The following is a 20229-nucleotide window of genomic DNA, read 5'->3' on the forward strand; positions in this document are numbered from 1 at the left end:
CCTCCCCCCAAGCGCCTTGAGACCCTCCCGGGTGAGTAGTGCGCTATACAAATGGCATGATTGATTGATTGATTGATTGAGTGTCCAGCGGAATGGATCAGAGCACGCTCTCAGGAGTCTAGCCCATGGTTCAATGAGGAGCTTTCTGCTCCTAAAAAAGATTGTAAAATCGCTGAGCGTAAATGGAGGAAGGCTTATGCCCCAGAGCTGAAAACCCAATATGTTCACATCCAAAAAAACTACCATAGACAGATTTGAAGAACCCGTGCGGCATTTTATGCCAGTGAGATTAATAATAGCCAGAATCCTTCCAAGATCATTTTTAAAATTCTCAAGGAGCTGAGTGCGAAAAAAGCGGCGGTGAATACTACTACCTCCCACACACTTTGCGAGAATCTGGCCTCCTTCTTCATAGACAAAGTTAGTAAAATTTATAATTCATTCCCAGCTATACCCACTCTCACCCCTTCCAATAATAATATTACTCATAAACTTAAGCTCATACCCGAGCTGGACCAAGAGGAATTTCGCAGACTCTGCAAAAAAATTCAATCGGGCTTTCCAGCAGACCCCTTAAAACCCGCTCAGTTCAGAGAAGCAGATACCTTGGTCCTTAACCCACTAAGAGCTCTTATGAACTCTTCATTTGTAACAGCCATAATACCCACTAGATGGAAGCAGGCGTGGGTGTCCCCCATCATTAAAAAGCCTACTCTGGACCCCACCAAGCCGGAGAGTTTCAGACCTATCTCCCTGCTACCTTGGCCTGCGAAGGTGGCAGAGTCTCATGTCAATATCACTCTGACTAAGTATCTCTGCTCTAATAATATCTTGGACGCCTCTCAGCACGGATTTCGTGCTGGTCACAGCACGGAAACAGCACTCCTTAGTGTGACTGAACACCTCCGGGCCATCCTGGATTCCGAGCAGACGGCAGCGCTGATCTTGTTAGACCTCAGTGCTGCCTTTGATACGGTTTCACATGAGGTCCTGCTTCACCGATTGGAGATGGCAGGGGTTTTAGGACAAGCCCTGGCGTGGTTCAAAGCGTTTCTGACTGGTAGATCCTTCCGGGTCTCCACGCCTCCGTTTTTGTCCACAGAGCGAGGCATTGAGCAGGGTGTGCCCCAGGGCTCCGTGCTCAGCCCTACGCTTTTTAATCTGTACGTTCAGCCACTGGCTGAGGTCGCTAAACGATGGGACCTGGCTATAGTCTCATACGCGGACGACACTCAGCTAGTGGTGATGCTGAGTGACGAAGCCGGGGTAAATGCGCACAACTTTAAACAAGGCCTTACTGCAGTAACTACATGGATGACAGCTAATTACCTCAAGCTTAATGCTGATAAGACCGAGGTATTGTTAGTAGGCAAAGAAGTCTCAGCTTGGGGCGCTGAATGGTGGCCGAACATCCTCGGCAATCCCTCGGAACCCAAAAGCGAAGTTAAAAATCTTGGAGTCTGGCTTGACTCCTCGCTGAGCTTCGTCGCACACACGAAGAAAGTCGCCGCCTTGTGCTTCGGAATTCTGCGGAATCTTAAGCCAGTACTGAAATTCTTTGACCCCCCTACGCGCCAGCTCGTGGTGCAGTACGCCATTCTACACGAGCTCTCTGTTTCTGAGAGCCAACCAGACTGAGAAGGGGCGTTTACAACATGTTCAGAATGCAGCTGCAGAATCAGTGACCAACACCCTTATAAAGCTCCACTGGCTTCCCGTGGAGAAGAGAATTCATTTTAAGACCTTATGTTTTGCTTTTAAGATTTTGAAAAATGCTTCACCACCCATGCTATGCCCCTTAATGACTATGTATACTCCTCGGAGAGCCCTCAGATCAAGGACAGTCTCTGGCTACGGTTCCGCGAGTAAAGCGTGCCCGGATGGGAGGACGCTCCTTCCGGTACTTGGCCGCAAAACTCTGGAATGCACTACCATCACAGATACGTGGCTTACATGACCTCCTGGCCTTTAGAAAGGCATTCAAGACTCACCTCTTCTGTTAGGGCTGGTTATGTTATGGTCTCATGTCCATCGGCGGCGTTTGCCCTTTTCTTCTCTTGATAAGCGCCGGGACGCCCCTTTGCTGGGGCAGCCGTGCGTTATATAAAAATTTATAACAAAACATATCTGTGAGTGCAGGGTGAGTGTGGAAGTGAAGGGTGTGCAGTGAGAATGAGGAGCGAGTTGTCTGAATGCAGGATGTATATCCAGACACGTGGCGTTAGCTCAGCATTGTATTGATGGCTGGTGTAGGGTTTCAGATATAAGTTACACTGTTGCTATTATGCCATCAATCAGGGATGGAGCGTGGAGGAAATAAATAATGTGGTGATCCTGCAGCAAACTTTGAGTCTCCTGATTAAGGTTGCCAGCTGATCACATTTCTACCAACACCACTGGTATTTTGATGTTCCAGCCAGTCGAAAATAAGCAGAATTACCTAAAGCTGGTATTTTTGAGCACTTATCTGTGCATACTTCAAACAGCAAATATACATGGAAAACACTTTTAAGTGTGCTCTGGGCCACATTAATGATCCATGACTAATAATTGTACTTTAAGTTTAATTAAACAAATGGAAACAAAGAGAAAAGTCATGTTACAAATGAATACAGCAAACAGAAGGAGATGATGGACGCAGCTCTGAAATTTTTCAGACACTCACCCCCACTCACCCCCAGTCACAGATCTGGGTTGAATCCATCATCGTTCTTTAGCTCATTTCGCCACCCCAGTTCAGACACAGCTATATGCAAATCAGTCTTGACCCTGTGAGTCATGGGAACAGTTCAGCCCAAACTGCCAAGCCATGTCTTCCCTGGACCGGAAACAAGCATCCTGGGACCGGTTTCGGGGTAACACCCCTCATCAGCCAGGCTATATTGAGTCCAGTGGCAAAGTGAGCAAGGGGCCCACGTCTGGCATACCCTGCCAACTTAGGGCAATCTCCTTGTTTACAAATGAATACATACCATTTTATTCAACTGCCCTATTTAGTGTCAAGGCGAGGCCTTTGCCAACTCTATAAACAACACCAAAAGGCAGGGATTTTCTATTGGAGAGGTGGCATCCTAACTTGTTGGATGCCTTTTCACCCTCTGTGGCAGTAAAAATAAAATACAAATGTAAGGAATAGGCAGAGTGTGAACCGAGGGGGTACTGGAACCAGTGAACAAAGTAAACAAAGTTAACTAGTTCACAAAGGCATCTAAATGGTCTTTTAAAAGCATGTGAAAAACTCAAGTGGGAAGGATAAGACTGCCCAGCCAATGCCACAGCAGCTCAAACTGCAGCAGCCCAGGCTGAGACACACAACAGGTGGCTAAAGCGCTTTTAGCCCTATGGCGTTGTGCGCCTGATCATGATTCTATTCTTGCACCTTGTTTTACTGTTTTTCACTCCCTTTCTTCTTTATCCAGCCAATTGTGATTCTTCGTCTCTTTAGTCCAGAATATTGCTGCACCTGCTCCAAATGTTTCTGAGCATCCAGGAGGTACTATCCCTTTCGCTACAGCTGCTCTGTCTCGAAATGTCCCGGGTTACATGAGCCAATAGATTGCCTCAGTTGCCCCTACTTCAAGTAAACTAGCCTTGCACGTATATTCACTCTTGCAAACTTTACCCCTTTCTCTTAATACATGTCTCGATGTTTTAGTCTGCTAATGTTCCACATTTATCCCCTAGCTTGTCCGAAAAGACATCTCAACTAAAAAAGAAAATAGTATATTGTCTGGCCAAAAATGTAAAATTGTAACAAGGCTACATTTGTAAGGATTTTAATTGTATGACGTATACCGTGGGTTGCTGCTAAAAGCAGAGAGGATGTGAAAGATCTATGTTTATATTGTAATCTGTTGATTGAAGTTTTCATACATTTAGCACTGCAATATGTTTACAGTATAATAATCTTCAAACACCTGGTAATGTATTACATGGCACTATGTAGGAGGACATGACACCCAAATGATTAAATACAATATTTATATTACGAACTCTGCAAGTATATGAACAGCATCCCAATATGATGGGAAAACATAAATACACCAGGTGCAAATGCAGGTGCTTAAGGGGCAGCAATAAAACAGTGCCCATAGTGAGTCCTTCCATATTATTTGGCAAAGAGATCCTTACTTGCAAAAAGATGCGAAAGATCAATAGTTCAAAGTTAACACAGTGATACAAGCTGTGATACAATCAAAGTTTTCTCCTTAGGCTTTTTTCATAGGCCCTGTATTTTATCTTGGTAATCTGCATCATTATGCCAAGCCAGATGATCCCTTCTTCCAACAGTACAATTACCATGTTTATTTCTTTTGCTCCCCTTGAAAGTCAGTATCAAAATTACTGATGGTCAATGAATCAATCAAATGGGATTTGTATAGCGCTGCTATTCACCCTCGAGGGTATCCAGGTGCTCGGGGTTTCTATGGCGTGGGTGTTATCAGTTGACCAGCCAAGTCTTCAGATCCTTTCTGTATTTCTGCAGGAGGGGTAGATCCAGAGGAGAAGGGGGAGGCTGTTCCAGGTCTTGGCGGCTAGGTAGAGGAAAGAGCGTGACGGCAAAGGCGGCAGAGCACAGGTGTTTGGAGGGCTGGTGAAAGTTCATACAGTGGTTGATGTAGGCTGGTCCGTGATTGTGCAGGACTTTGTAGGTGTGGGTCAGGATCTTGCATTGGCACCTCTTGTGGACGAGGAGTCATTGGAGTTTCCTGAGGTATGCAGTGATGTGGGCCCATCTGAGGAGATCGAGAACGAGTCTGACAGCTGAGTTCTGAATCATCTGTAATCTATTCATTAGGTGCGAGGTGATTCCTAAATAGAGAGTGTTGCCGTAATCCTGGAGGCTCGTGATAAGGGCCTGTGTGATGGTGCTTCTGGTGCTGACTGGAAGCCACTTGAAGACTTTCAAGAGCATGTGGAGAGTGAAAAAGAAAGATGAGGATACTGAGTTGATCTCATTTTTCATGGTGAGCTTGCTATCCAGTAAGATGCCAAGGTTCCTGGTGTGTTTAGCAGATGTCAGTGTGGGTCGGGATCCCTGTTCTGGCGACCACCAGAAGTCATTCCACTGAGATGTGTCCTTATCGAAGATTAGTACCTCAGTTTTGGTGGTGTTACGTTTGAGGCAGTTGTTTTGCATCCAGTGGGTGACGTTGGTCATGCACACATAGAGGTTGGCCTTGGTGGTGAAGGGGTCTGCAGAGAGAGAGAGGATAAGCTGGGTGTCATCTACATATGATATGATGTTCTGTCTATGGGTCCTGACAATGTTGGCCAAAGGAGTCATGTAGGCATTAAACAAGGTAGGACTGAGAAAGGACCCTTTTGGGATGCCGGAGATGTTGGTCTTGGGGTCCAAGGTGTAGGGTGGGAGGCGGACGCTCTGGGTTCTTCTGGTGAGGAAAGATGCGAACCACTTGAGGGCGTCACCTTGAATCCCAATCTGATGGAGCCTTTTTATGAGGGTGTAGTGGGACACTGTGTCAGAGGCTGCTGAGAAGTTGAGGAGGATCAGGGTGACAGTCTCTTCCAGTCTAGAAAAGTCCTGATGTCATCGGTGGCTGTGAATAGGGAGGTTTCTGTGCTGATGTTTAACCGGAACCCCAATTAGGATTGTCCAGGAGGTCATTGTTCTTTAAGCAGTTTGTGAGTTGGTGGCTGAGGGCCTTTTCCATGGCTTTGGCAGGAAAAGAGAGCAGAGATATGGGCTGGTAGCTCTTGAGGTCGTGTGGATGGTTTTTGAGGAGTGGTTTGACTTCTGTGTGTTTCTGTTCCTTTGGGAATGTGGCTGAGTTGATGGATGCTTTGCAGATGGGGGTGAGGTCATTGCTGATAGTATTGTTCCCTAGGTTGAACATGTGGTGGGGACAGGGGTCCCTAAGTTTTGCCTAGTGGATGCAACTCAGGATGGTTGAGGTGTTCTGTGTGCAGAGAAGATTCCGTGCAGTGAGTCGGTGGTTCGGGTGGGAGTTGGTGAAGTTGAGGAGGCTGAGGATGCTGGCAGATGAGGGTTTTGGGTGGAAGTGTTTGTAGATGGTGAATATCTTGTTATGGAAGAAGTCTTTTGGGGTGTCGTAGAGGTATTTGTAAGGGGTGACAATGTTTTTGGCTGCTGCCGGGTTGAAGACCTCTTTGGCTATTTTGAAGAGTTCTTAGCTGTGTTTCAAGTTGGCTTCGAAGTGGTCGGCCAGGGCATATCTTTCAGGCACTGGTGGTAGTTTTTGCGTGCCAGCTTGAAGGTGGCACAGTCATTTGGCTCTTTACTAGAGTGCGAAACCCTTTCCAGTTGTTTGCTGGTGCGTTTGGTGGTTCTTAGTTCCGCTGTGCATCAGCTGGTATGCTAGGTGGGTCTGCCTGATTTGGTGGGGTTGAAGGGGGGCGATTCTGTCAGCACAGTTGATGTTCCAGGCATTGAACTTTTTGACTGCCCCTTCGAGGTTGGGGGTGGTGCCCGGAAGGGAGTAGCTGAGGGTGTTGGTCCATTGGCCTTCCTGTATCTTGCTCCAGCTCCTGTGGATGGTGTTGGGCAGATTTGTGGAGGTGGGGGAGACTGCTGTGATCATGAAGTGGATGATTGAGTGGTCCAACCAGGTGAGTTTGGTGAAATGACTGTACCTGACTCCTTTTCTGGTTATACAGATGGAGTCGAGTGTGTGCCCTGTGATGTGAGTGGGGTCTGTGACTAGTTGAGAGAGTATGAGGTTGTTCATGCTCTCGAGGAGTTTGACTGTGTTGTTGTCATTGAGGTTGTTTAGGTGAGTTGAGGGCTCCAAGGAAGAGGGGGATAAAGTTCCTGGTGTTGATTGCCAGTGGGACGATTAAGTCGAGAATGACCTTGCAGAAGCTGAAATGTGGTGCCTGAGGTCTGTAGGCGAGGTTGCACGTGGTGGTTGTCTTTCCATCTGTGTTGAGTTGGAAGTTGAAGTGTTCCATGATGGGGATGGTGTTGTCTGTGGCTCCTGTGCAGCAGAGGCATTCTTTGTGAATAATGGCTATTCCACTTCTGTATTTTTTAACGCGGTCCTGGTGTACTATCTTGTAGCTGTGGGTTTTGGCAGTAGCGATGTTGGGTGAGGATGTCCGGTTGAGCCAAGTCTTGGTAAGGAAGACAACGTCAGGGGTGAGGGAGGTGATGATGTCCAAGATCTCTGTGGCATGTTTATGGAGCTATCGAATGTTGATCAGGTGGCAGTGGAGTTGTCCCAGCTCAGTGGAGGTAAGCGGGTGTCCGTGAGCGGGAGTTCTGACGTCACAGGAGAAGAGACAGTGCCGGAAGAGAAATGGTCCTTCCATTAAGCAAGGTGATGTGCGGCTGCAGTCATTGTTGCGTAGTCCCAGGAAGAGGCCTATTGGCTCAGCCCTGTTGTAGCTGTGGGTGGGTGGAGATCCAGGGTTCTTGCCGCTAGACACGGACAAGCGCAGATGGACAGAAACCTCATTGTGGATTTCAGTCATTCAGTAAAGTTGGTTGTGGTTTCTGTAGTATCACCTTCCAAGCCCTGGCTGGACAGCAGGAAGGAATTATCATGCCTCATACATTGGAATATCTCTTGTATATCATTCAAGGTGACCGAGGAAACCTGGTTTTCCTTTATTAAATCATTTGATGTTGTCATGCTTCAGGAGACTTGGCTACTTTGGACTTGGCATATGATGGCTGTATGTGTTACTCTTCACCTGCTGTACCTTCTTCTTCTGGAAGGGATAAAGAGGGTCTTTCAAAATGGTTAAGAATCTCATTAAAATATTGTAGACCTACTAGTTCTGATCACCCTTGGAAAAATCACGTTCTGTCTCCTGATTAGGTGGTTTAAATTTTTATCTTTTAAATTTTTATAATGACTGTTTTCCTAATGCTGATCATTATAATTTTCATTTGTTGTTTACGACAATTGATGATCTAATTTATCCCATCAATGAGGGCTTTCATTCCTTTTCTAATATTGTTTTGGATTGTGATTTTTTTCAGTAAGGGGCAGATTTTCAAGCCCTTGTGACACATTTATGCCGCTGTTGCGTCACTTCTGTGATGCAGCAACGGCGTAAATCATGCACGTCACGTTGTAAAGCCCTGCGCCACATTAAACCTGCATCAGGTATAATGTATGCAGGGTGGGCGTTGCTGGAGTTGTGTCGCGTTTGCGCCACGACTCCAGCAATGTTCCACCTTTGCGCCATCAGATGCGACACGCATCTGTCTATCCCTGCGCCGTGGTGCGCCGCATTGTAAATGCTACGCATCTGTGGCGCAAGGGTAGAATTGTGTGTCGCATCTTTACTGATGCATCCCTGCTGATATGCAGGGATGCTCCAGTCCTTGTAAATCTGCCCCTAAGTTTGGATCTTTACTTAATCCTTTTCTTCTGTCTGAGATGAACAACCCCTCCCATTTACCCACTGATTATCGGGGTACTGCCCTTATTGATCTCTCAAATGTACATGATTATGGTAATGTTCACAAATTGCACAACACTTATCAGAGGGACATGACAGCGTTTAATGGCCAGGGATGTTCCTCCACCACTGATTATGTTTTTTTGCCCAGAGGCCTGACTGATTTTATCACCATTTCGGTGAAGTGCTATAGTAATCTCAATTCTGTAAACTTTCTGTTTGACCATTCAGGCTGGGGTGGCGGAGAAGCGTCACCCACGAAAATGCCTCCTTACAACGCATGCCTTTTCTCTGCATGCAATCACAACTCGGTTGTTACAACGACCACGTTGTAACAACGCATACCATTACCCTGCAAGTCATAACAACGACTTGCTGTAGGGGGTGCGCTGGATGTTGTAATAGTATAATTTACTATTCCAACTCCAGCATGTGCAACAGTTGGGAAGGTGTTAGATTTGAAATCCAACACCTTCTGCTCCTTCCGCAAGTCGTTGTTACGACTTGCAAGGTAATGGTATGCATTGTTACAACAGGGTCGTTGTAAAAACTGTGTTGTAATTATATGCGTTGAAAAGGATTTGTGGTAAGCGCTGTTTACCGTCACCCACTAACTAAATTGCACCGAGATGATTTTTTTTTATAAAGTTCTTTTACTACTATTTTGTTTTTCAATAACCCCATCCCGAGCTGAGTGCCAGGACGGGGGCAGGGCCACTGCTGACTGGCAGCAGCAGAGAGCATTGATGGGCAGGGCACTTTAAGTTCAAAGTGTGCATGTCTCTTTGGATGGCTGTCTTGGGACAGCCAGCCAGACATGCACATTTTAAACCTCTCTAACCCAGCTGTCTAAAACAGCTGGGTTAAAGAAAGCATAGGGCTCCAGTGTCCTTGGGAGCACTGAAGGAGGCCTCTCTCTCCACTTGTGACGCTTCTCTCATGCTTCATGAGAGCAGCGCCAGGATTGGTTAGTGCTGTTTCCTGGGTCTCTCGTTGGAGCCTGCTTCGAGAAGACCAGAGTGAGAAGGACAACTCGTGAGGAAGGTTAAGTGTAATGATTTTAATTACTTTTTTTTTACTTTCCCCTCCACCCTATGTACATGCCAGTTGCCACTGCATTCAGGATATATGTTTCCCCTCACCATCTGGTCCCTTAGAAATAATTAGGGATAATGGACTTATTTGGAAACTGCTTGACCCTAATAAAGTGCGTTGTTGGGTTGTTCGCTAGCTTCTTTTTATTCTTATGAGAAAGCTGAGGTGGATTGTGACTAGTCCAGTAACAATTCTTTTAAACAACAGTGGCCCCTGGTGAAGGGAGAATATTAGAACAATGAATATAGTCGTTGCTATATTGAATCAACATGTCCAGCCAGACAGAGGTCTAATATTTACTTTTAGGCAATAGATACATTTATTTACAAAACAATACAAGAAGTGGGACACAAGTCTGGGCCCTACTTAACAAATGGAAAACAAATACAAGCAGGGGAAAACGACAAACAAGGGGCTTTAGACAAAGCTTTACGGTTTGTTGCATCCGTCACTGCATCAAGCCATGTAACTGGCTAATTACGTTATAATGTCCGCCGTGGGATTTCTTTCGCATGTTTATTCTTACCAGCATTGGCTGCTATTTCGAATATCCTTCCGTACATCACAGAATTGTTAATTGCATGTACAATTATATCTCCGCTAATGCTGCGACCGCCATGGTTCTGGCGCATTAGGTCACGCGGCGTGTATTGTGCATAATTGTTCGTTCATGTTTCTGACAATAATGTATTGCAATTAACTTCCTGTACCCTTCATTGAAATGTGCCTTTGTTTTTCACAACCTGCATGCCAATCCTTTTCAACAGACACGACGCCGGCCCTACAGCTTGACACACAATTATCCCCCACTCCTAGATTAATGAACCCTCGTCTTCCGAACTATCATCCTCCCACGTTCTGTTGTCTATGTAACGCTTCCATTTAATAATGCATGTGTAGAAGGGATTTGTGTCTGACAGAATGCTGTTGCGTTCAAGTGAGTCCATATACAGAATGGCTAGTTTGAGGGCAAATATAGCCCCCATAGATGTACCTCTTACTTGCTGATAGAATTAATCTTCGAAAAGAAAGACATTTCTAGTAAGACAAACCTCTAAAAGTTGGAGAATTAAGCTGGTAAGGACTGTATGTGGTCGGAGTCTTTGATTGAGTATGAGTTCCATGAATAGCAATGAGTCTCTCTGCGGGATGTTGTTGTACAAGGACTCTACGTCTAATGTACACAAAATCTCACCGTCTGGGTCAAAGGGTTGGTTCTCAATAAGATTGATCATGGACATGCTGTCCCGGATGCAACATTCGGTCAAGGGGACAAAGTCTTTGATAAAGTGGTTGCCATATTGCCCCAAAGGTTCCAGGATCAAACCACAGCCTGAAACAATGGGACAGCCTGATGGATTGTCCATTCTCTTGTGAACCTTAGGTAAGGTATAGATCTCAGGAGTACGTGGCGATTTGGTGTGAAGATATTCAAATTCATGTTTACTCAGAAAGCCTTCTTGGAGGCCTTCGTTGGTGACTTGTCTTATTAAGGACTGTAGCTCCTTGGTGGGGTTAGTGGGTAAGTTACAGTAATGGTCCGTGTTGGACAGTTGGCGGTTGAGTTCTTCTTTATAGGTGTCAATTTCTTGGAGCACAATGTCACCACCCTTATCAGCAGGTTTATTGACTAGATTTGTGTTTACACGTAATGTGGTTATGGCAGACTTTTCCTCTATGGAGATGTTGTAAGGAATGAAGTGGTGTGAGCCAGCTAGGCGAGATGCTTCTTTTAGGACCATTTTTTTAAAAGTTATGATTTCACTGGAAACCATATTGGCAAATGGTGAGAAGGTGGATGGGGATCTGAAGGGTGTATTGGACACTTTGGGGGAGCTTGGGTTCTGTAGAAAATAGGTGTGTAGCCTGATTTTTCTAAAAAACATAAGTAATTTGGACTCTAGATCCAAGAAATTAGGGTAAGTAGTCAGAACAAGGGAAAGCCCTCTACTAAGGATTGAAATTTAATTCGCGATTATCTGTTCAAATGCACCTTTCTTCAACCAATCCTTTACACAAGAGCGTGCCTATCCCTATTTAAATAAAGACGCGGCACGAAATTAATTTCACCGTTTTAACAGACCAACGCAGTTGAACCAATTATACCATCTTGACTCTAGCGCCCTCCCATTATGATGTAGATTCTTGAACACTGGTTATCTCCACATACAGTATGTCACATCCAACCTCACTCACCTGCACCCCAACTTGCCAATGTTTCGCATAGAGCCACATATGTCCTCACCTGGAGCTGCATGCTGCGTTGTCACCCTTATTCCCTGACTTTAATGCTATGCTTCCTAATTTCTGCATTCTTGTATTTTCCTCCCCTTTCCTTCCCCAGGCATTTGAAGCTTTTAATTATTAGGCATAATATCTATATCCTGATGATGATCCACGTATTTCCATGCTGGATCAAAAAGCAGTCGACAGTTTGAAAAACCTTATACACTCAAACCTTGTGTGTACTTAATTGTAAAGGTTTTTAATGAGATTTGTTGCCTTTTGACACTGTTTATTTCCCAAGTACAACAAACCGTAAAGCTTTGCCTAAAGCCCATTGTTTGTCGTTTTTCCCTGCTTGTATTAGTTTTCCATGTGTTAAGTAGGGCACAGGCTTGTGTCACACTTCTTGTATTGTTTTGTAAAAAATTGTTTCTATTGCCTAAAAGTAAATATTTGACCTCTGTCCGGCTGGACATGTCGATTCAATATAGCAACAACTGAGTTCACATTCATTGTTCTAATATTCTCCCTTTTCCAGGGGCCACTGTTGTTTAAAAGAATTAACTCCCAAGTTCCCTGGTCGACTTTTTTGGGTTCCCTTGTTGCCTTAAAATATATAGTCCAGTAGCAATGGCATTGAGCAGACAAGGTTAACTTATAGAAACTATCTAATGCATTTAGACATACCAAAAGAGTTCAAAGTCAAAAATAAAACGCAATAAGAATCCCACTTCAATTAATAAAAATAGAGAAAAGTGTGATTAGCAAAATTGGATAAAAGTTATAAAAAATCCAAAAAGGGTAACTGGAAATATTAATTTTTTAATAGCACCCAAAAGTGAAAGCCCCAATGCAGTCAATGGTTATGGCAGGCCAGGCCCTAGGTGCAGTTTGAGGTTGACTATAGTGGTGTGCAGGTCGAAATCAACAAGTAGATTGTCCTCGCTAGAGCCTTGAAGTAGAGAAGTTTGAAATGGTTTATAAGTCCCAATTTGAAAAGACATACCTAAAACTCAATCCGCGCCATGGGATGGCCAGTCAGATACTTTACGCCATTGGTCCCTTTGAAAATCTGGAGCAAAGGTTTTGAAAAGGTTACCAAACTTCTTTTGGTCTCCAAATACTCATAGGACTACACCTCCAAGGACCTTATGGACCCCACTTAGAGGTTCACAGGGTGTCAGCCAGAGAATAAGAGCAAAGTCCATTCTAGATCCAGTTGGACTCGTCAACTTGGATTTTTTACAGGAATGCCCTCTTCAGCTTTAATATGTTCCTGGAGTCAGCCAAGGAATTAGCATCTTGATCTTTGGAGATCCTTCTGTTTTTGGACTTTAGGTGGAAGAGGGCCCAAGTCGTACAGCAGGTTAAGTCTGTGTTGATGCCCTGGGTTCCACATTTTTGACTAGCACAAGGTAGTGGATGGGGATGACTCTCAGGCATTTCCTAACCATGAACGTTACTAGGAGAATCCTACCCTCTTTTTAGTAGTTCTTGTTTGCCTTACTTGCAAATGTCTTAGGCCACACTTAACTTGGAGTCTGAAGGCTGGAGAAGTGTATGGAAATGTCATAGGACATTCACCAGCGACCTCTCATATCTAACACTAAAATTCAGTTTGAAGTAAGCACTGTACCCACAACAAACCCCGAGACAGAGGTCTGGTGTGAAGAAAGGACAGTCCTTTACCAACCAGATAATGGATACAGAATTGTTTTGGCATCCTGTTATCTCACTTACAAATGTGTCTCCCTTTTAAACCTGGACTCTGAAGGCTGATGACGTGTGTGGAAGTGTCATATGGAAATCACCAGATTCCTCCCATATCTAACACTAAAATTCAGTTTGAAGGAGGCACTGTACCCACAACAATTCCAGAGACAGAGGTCTGGTGGGACAAAAACACAGTTCTTCACTAACCAGATAGTGGATGCAGAAGAATTGTTTTGGCATCCTGTTATCTCCCTTTCAAATGTAAGACAACACAAGATTGGGTGATGACTTACCGGGCTAGTATTTTTCATTGAAGAAGTCGTGGGGAACGTCCTAAGCGACAAAACACATGTTGGCTGGGCAAGAGAAAAAAATAAGGAACAAGATAAAGAATCTTTGTGCATTTGTACCCTTGTATTTTTACTTATGATAGGATAGAGCTTGTGCTCAGGGCTTGCATTGTCCCTTTAAAATGTGCCCAACATTGGCTCAGTAGTCCTGTCAAGCATGGTTTGATAGTGTGACGTCAAGAGGACACTAAAGCCCCCACTCTGAATATGCAGTGACGTTCAGATGATTCATCTCTTCCCTTTCAAATTGGCCTATTTTTCCTCCTGGGAGGCATTTAACACCTCTTTAACAGTTATTCCAGGGCCGAAGCACAGGCTGAGAGCTGTCAGAGGGTTATGCTAATTAGTTCAGGCAGGTACAAGGGAACTCCCTAAAAGTTACATTTGTTTAATATTTATTAAAATCCAAATTCCACATTGAATTGGATTTTTTATAATCATTAAAAATAGTAGTTTTATTCTTTTTCTAGCTTGTCCCATTCCCGAGATAGCAGTTTTAGAATTTTAATCTGTACTCTGGTTTTCTACATAAGGCAGCTAGGCCTGCTACAGTGAAACTATCTTTTAGGGTGTGTTACTGTAGGGTCAAGGTAAAATTCATTTTCTACTTATCCCACTTTTGAAATGTCTGAGGGTGACAAGGCTTACATGTGGCTGACTTTTTACCTGTAATAAAGGGTTATTTTAACAGGTTGAACTGCAGGCTTTACACTGCAGCAATCAGGCAAACATTGTAGATCAGAAGCTACTGTTTCCGTTGTTACATTCCGAGATGGTACAATAAGTGATGCAGCCCACAAGTGACAATTATCTTTTCATGTCACAGGTGTATTTCTGCACCACATACTATGCCCTTATAGAAGAGTTAAATAATGAAATTGGGGATTAACCAATTTTTCTAGGAGTCAGAATGCATTCACCGAGCACTGGACAGCAGTGCTCCAGGGTGCAGAGTCTAGAATGAAATGATTACGCACTTGTATAGCGCACGACTACCCATAGGCATCTCGGCGCTTGTACGAATACCGCCGAGGAACCCTTCCTGGCCTTTCCCTGTGAGGAGCCCACTCCTGAGCACCCCCAAGGTGAAGTCAGGCATCCTCAGCGTTGTTGGGGCCGTTGTAGAGATTAAGCAAGCTATTGCCCAGAGTTGCAGAGTGGGAGTCATGATTAGAATAGGCACCGAGGCGAGAATTATCAGGTCCAAGGAAATTGAACCCGAGACCCGCCAAGGCGGGAATTGAACCCTGGTCCCGGCCAGACTACTGCATCAGGGTCTGCCGCTCTAACCATTGAGCCACACTTCTCTACAATCCAGCAAATAAATGTGCAATAACAATGGGATGACCATGCAAAAGGGAAATTTTCTCACAATTCATGTTCCTCTTTATTCATTAATTATGCTTTGGTGTTGTGTTCCTGTTTAGATCTGGGTGTTACCATTGAGAAGCTGTTAACTATACTATTTATTATATGAAATTGGCTACTCATAAATGCTTTGATTCTGATTGCTCACAAGCAAAGAAGAGAGTGGGTCACACTTTAGCCAAGCAGCCCAGGTGTAAAGCTCACATAGCTCTTTTTAGAGTGACCTATAAATTAGCTAAAAAAAAAGATAAATATTACATACAATTTAGCACTTGGGAGTCTCTTGAAAAAGCTTGTAGACTTAAAAATGCTTCCATGTTTTAGAAGGTGGTTAATTCTCAACATTTCAGTCGGATAATATTCCATCTTTGGAGGCTCAAATCTCTGCAGATCAGTAGGTATGTCACTTTAAAAAGATCTACTGTTATGCTGATTGCATCTATTTCTCTCTTCCAGCTCTGTGAGCTTTGATTTGCCTAGTCACAATATATTTTCTTAAAATGAAGTGGATTCTGCAATATGTGATGGCCCTGCTAGCAAAGTTCCAAAGCCAGATGGTGCACCCATGGACCTCTGTATGTCAAACATCGATCTACGGGCCCGACTTGTGACCAATGTATTGAACGCCATCTGCAGTTTACAAATACCTAGTTCTTGGTCTACTTCCATAATCGTGCTTGTTTTTAAGAAGGTTATTCGTCATGGTCCCAGGTGCTTTAGACCAATATCTCTGATCAATTCAATTGTAAAAGTTTTTGGAAGGATATGTGTAAATATGATATTGACCTGGAAAGAAGAAAGTACTATACTAGTGGATTTTCAGAATGGTTTTTGATATGGGCTAGGGACCAGGGACTAAAGTCTTAACTTTTTTATCTGGTTGTAGGCAGGTACACGGGGGGTGCTCTCTACCTGGCCACTATGAGATTTATGTGGCCCTCTATATCTGAAATGCCTAGCTCCTGAACTCGTTTGCTGATGGATTATAACAATTTGGTACAAAATTGTATTTAAAAAACTTTGTAGCAATTTGTATAGAAATGTAAATAGGTGTATCTTTTGTATTTTTATATGTATGTTTGTAATAATGTGTTGTCTTGAGGTGGATGTTATTTACATATGTATGTTTATATATTTACATTCAAACAGCCCTGAAGAAGTCCCATACTGGGACGAAACGCGTCGGCTGTACTGTTTCTCTCTACCCCGCAATGGAATAAAGAGATCAAAATTGAGGAGCCTTGCTCTTGTTATTACTTGGACTTGAACTTGCTTTATCTCTTGTATTTTGTGGTGCACCTGTGCTTATGTTTGAATTGTTGAGTTCCTACTGGAACTAGCATTGTGATGGTGGGTGCTATTCAGTGAGCACACATACCCCTATAGTGATAAAAAGGGAATTTATTAATGGAGTAATTGTGTTAGGTGCTGACACTAAGAAGGTTCCACTGTCCACTCGGGTTTTGTTTCTATTTAAACGATTAGAGACTTTTATTAGGTCTCGCTAGAGCCCAGCGCATGCGCTCATCTAGCGAGACTTTTAGTAAGCGGGTTTTTCAAGTGCTGCCAAAGGCAGCCACCAGCTTACTATTACGCACACGAACGCGCGCCTCGCTCCATCTCTTGACGCGTCCCCTTTCACGGCTGCGCGGCCTGTTACTTTCAGGGCCGCGCGGCCAATGCAATGCTTGTTGCCACTTGGCCGCGCGCACACCACTCGCGAGACGCTTCTACTTTACTGTCTTCAGTGGTTTTTTTTGCTCTCATCAATTATCTCCTTTCTCTTTGATGCTGATTTTCATCATGAATCTCATTTTGTAAATAGCGCAAAATCAATGAGCTAATTCGAGATTGTCAGCGCTTTGCTTGTTAATTAGTGCGTTCGCCGCGCTTGTTTGGAAATGTTTACTCCCAAGTGGCCGTGCTTGTACTATTCTTGGTGTACAATCCCTTTAAAGGGTAAGTCACGGGTTACCGGAGATTAACTGCCCTTCTCAGAGACTCCATTACTTCTCACGCCCTCGTCGATGGTCACTAGCACATGACCACCTCTCTTGTTTCTGCTCCCCGCCGCTCCACTATGCACAACATAACCCATCTCGGCCTGCCTTCTTTGAACACCGGCATCAGCCTGCCCCCTTCAGATCCAGGCGCACAACCCGCCTCCTCTCCCACAAGCGCAGCAAGAAAATACGCTTCTCGACACGCCCACACCATCCATACCCATGATGGCCGAGCTGCCGCCCGCTCCTCTCTAACCACTGGTCGTATTCTGCCACGATTCCCCTAAGCGGGTCTTAGTGTCTGTCATCCAGAGAGAAGCCGCCACCACGCCCATCAAGCCCAAGCAGCTGGCTGAAGCCCCAACCAGCCCAGGCTTCAGCAACTTCATGGTGTACCCGTAGCGCTCGGGCGAGAACGCGCACAATGTGACTCTTACCCCTGGCCCCCCGGAAGTGGTGGCACGAGATGCAGGCGCGAGTGGCCCTACGCCGACTGCTACTGGCAGCCCCTGCTGTTCCCCGTAGTCATACAGTCGAGCACCACAGGGAGAAGGGGGCTGCGCTGAGGGTGAATGCTGCCTGCAGTCCAGACAGTGCCAGCTACAAGCTAAGATTAACGCTCTAGGAGTTCATTGATTATTAATTTTTTTTTTTTTCGTTTTGGTTATTTTTAAATCTATTCACTTTCTTTAGAGTGTGCCAGAATCCCTGCTGTGATTTTAGCCTTCGTGACAACAGACCTGCATTATAATTTAAAACATATACTTTTACTAATAGTAAACGCTGTCTTTGTGTTTTCCCTCCGTGTATGTCCGCAGTGTGCACATCTGGGAGATATAGGCTGCAGTGGGGACGCTGACCCTGCCCCATATCCAGCAGAGCTCGTGCTTTCTAATGTGGGATTCAAACCTGCGTTTTTTTCTTATAGACGAGGAAGAAAAGAATCCAAACCTGCTTCTTTACCTTCTGTGCCCTTTTAGTGACACACAAATTCATTAAGTTGCAATTTAATTCATTTTCTTTCTTTGTTCGGAGTATGCCACAATCCCTGCTGTAATTTTAGCCATTGTGACAACAGGCCTGCGTAATATTTTAAACATATATTTTTACTAATAATAAACACCATCCTTGTGTCCTCCCTCTGTGTGTGTCTGCACGGGGCACTGTTGGAAGATACAGGCTGCACTGGGGATGCTGCCCCCGCCCAATATCCAGAGGAACATATGCTTCTTAATGTGGGAGCCAAACCTGCTGTGTGTCCCCTTTAATTTTCAACAATCACAGTAGCGCTGTATTGGATTTCTCTGAGGTTTCTGTGCCCTTTAGTAACACACAAATGTATTATGTTACGATTAAATCCATTCGCTTTCTTTGTTTAGAGTGTGCCTGAATCCCCGCTGTGATCTTAGCCATCGTGACAAAAGGCCCGTGTGGTTCTAAAATATATATTTCTAATTATTATGCATCTTTGTGCTGTTAGCGTTTTTATTATACTGAACAATTCTTTGCCCATAAGCCACTGCTTACCACAACTACTGCTAAGCACTCTCCTTTACCTAATCGTCCTTTAGCGTCTGTGGAAAATGTTATTACCTTACTCAAAATAGTTTTCCATCTCTTCTTAACTAATGTCTCACTACTCGATAAAGCTCCACACGCTGTAACCACAAGCACATTCAGATTCCCTCTCAAGCTCCTACTCAAGGTGTCCAACAGCAGTGCTTAATTTGTAAACAAATAAGTGCCGGGCCCTCATAATAAGACCACCACAGTTTGCACCACACATTGCCACTGTCAGCACTGCCAATAACACAACGTACACAACTAATTACTATCACACTGCTACAAGTGTTATAATTCACACTGTCTAAGGCTCCCAAGCATTAAGAATGGTTTGGGTGGCAGTTATTACTTGTATTAAATGTGTATTGATAACAGTTTTTCTGCTCCTATTTAAATAAGCAGCTGTCCCAAGTGCCAACGCTGGCAATTAAATGCTGGTGCCAAGCACCTAAAACCACTGGCTCAAATTAAGCACTGCCCAACAAGAAACTATTACTAGTAATTCAGCAAAAAAAAAATGAAAAAAATTAAACACAGGGAAACTGTACAATTTATAAACGTATATTCAGTCAAATCCTATTATAACTAACACAACACTATTTAGTCAAAAACTAAACTACACGCCCACATTCACACACCCTTTGCTTTTAAACAATTAATTTACTTAAAAATTTTAATATTCCTATTATGCACCTCTGCTGCAATGTACACGTTCTAAACAATCTTGGCACTATCTCCACCTATACAGTGTAGTTCACAAATATCACCACATCAAACATTAGCTAATCTATTCCCAATATTCAACACACTAGCATTGTTCACATACTCTCTATAATTCTACCTACAGTCTACACATTACATCACTATTTCACCATACAAAATATTCACACAGTTAACTAGCACAATAACACTTTTCAGATGCTTAATTCAAAACACCCTATAACCTTTACATTGCTCACAACTCAATACCTCCAATACATAACTCCACACTCCCTTTTTAGGTCGAGCCTGGAGAAAGAATGCGAAGCATGCTGGAGTCCAGCTCGACAACTATAGACGCCCGTCTCCTGGGAATCTGAGACAGGGGCCGGGCACGAAAGTCGACTTCACCTCGTGGGCGCGCACGCCCAGCCCGGCGCCGTGCACATCCCCTGCCTCAGGTTCACAGCAAGACAGGCTCTCGCCCGCGCGCACACACAGCCACACTCACGGATGCGCACACACATACACCCACGCAGGCACACAGACCCACATATACACACGCACAGCTAACAGACACACAGTCACTCCTATACATTTACACGCACAGCTACACACGCGCACACACACAGCTACACCCCTTTCCCCTCCCCCTCTTACCTCACCGGGCATCCCGATGTTCTTCACCCTGGCCCCCTCCTGGGACCCGGGACTTCAGCTGCCGGACTTGGGAGGGCGGGGGCTGCCCGCGCATGCGCGGCATTTGTAACTGGGGCTCTTTAGAATAAAAGTTAGAAATGCCGCGCATGTGCGGGCTG

The sequence above is a fragment of the Lissotriton helveticus genome, chromosome 3_1 (genome assembly GCF_964261635.1).
Source record: "Lissotriton helveticus chromosome 3_1, aLisHel1.1, whole genome shotgun sequence".
Classification (NCBI taxonomy): Eukaryota; Metazoa; Chordata; class Amphibia; order Caudata; family Salamandridae; genus Lissotriton; species Lissotriton helveticus.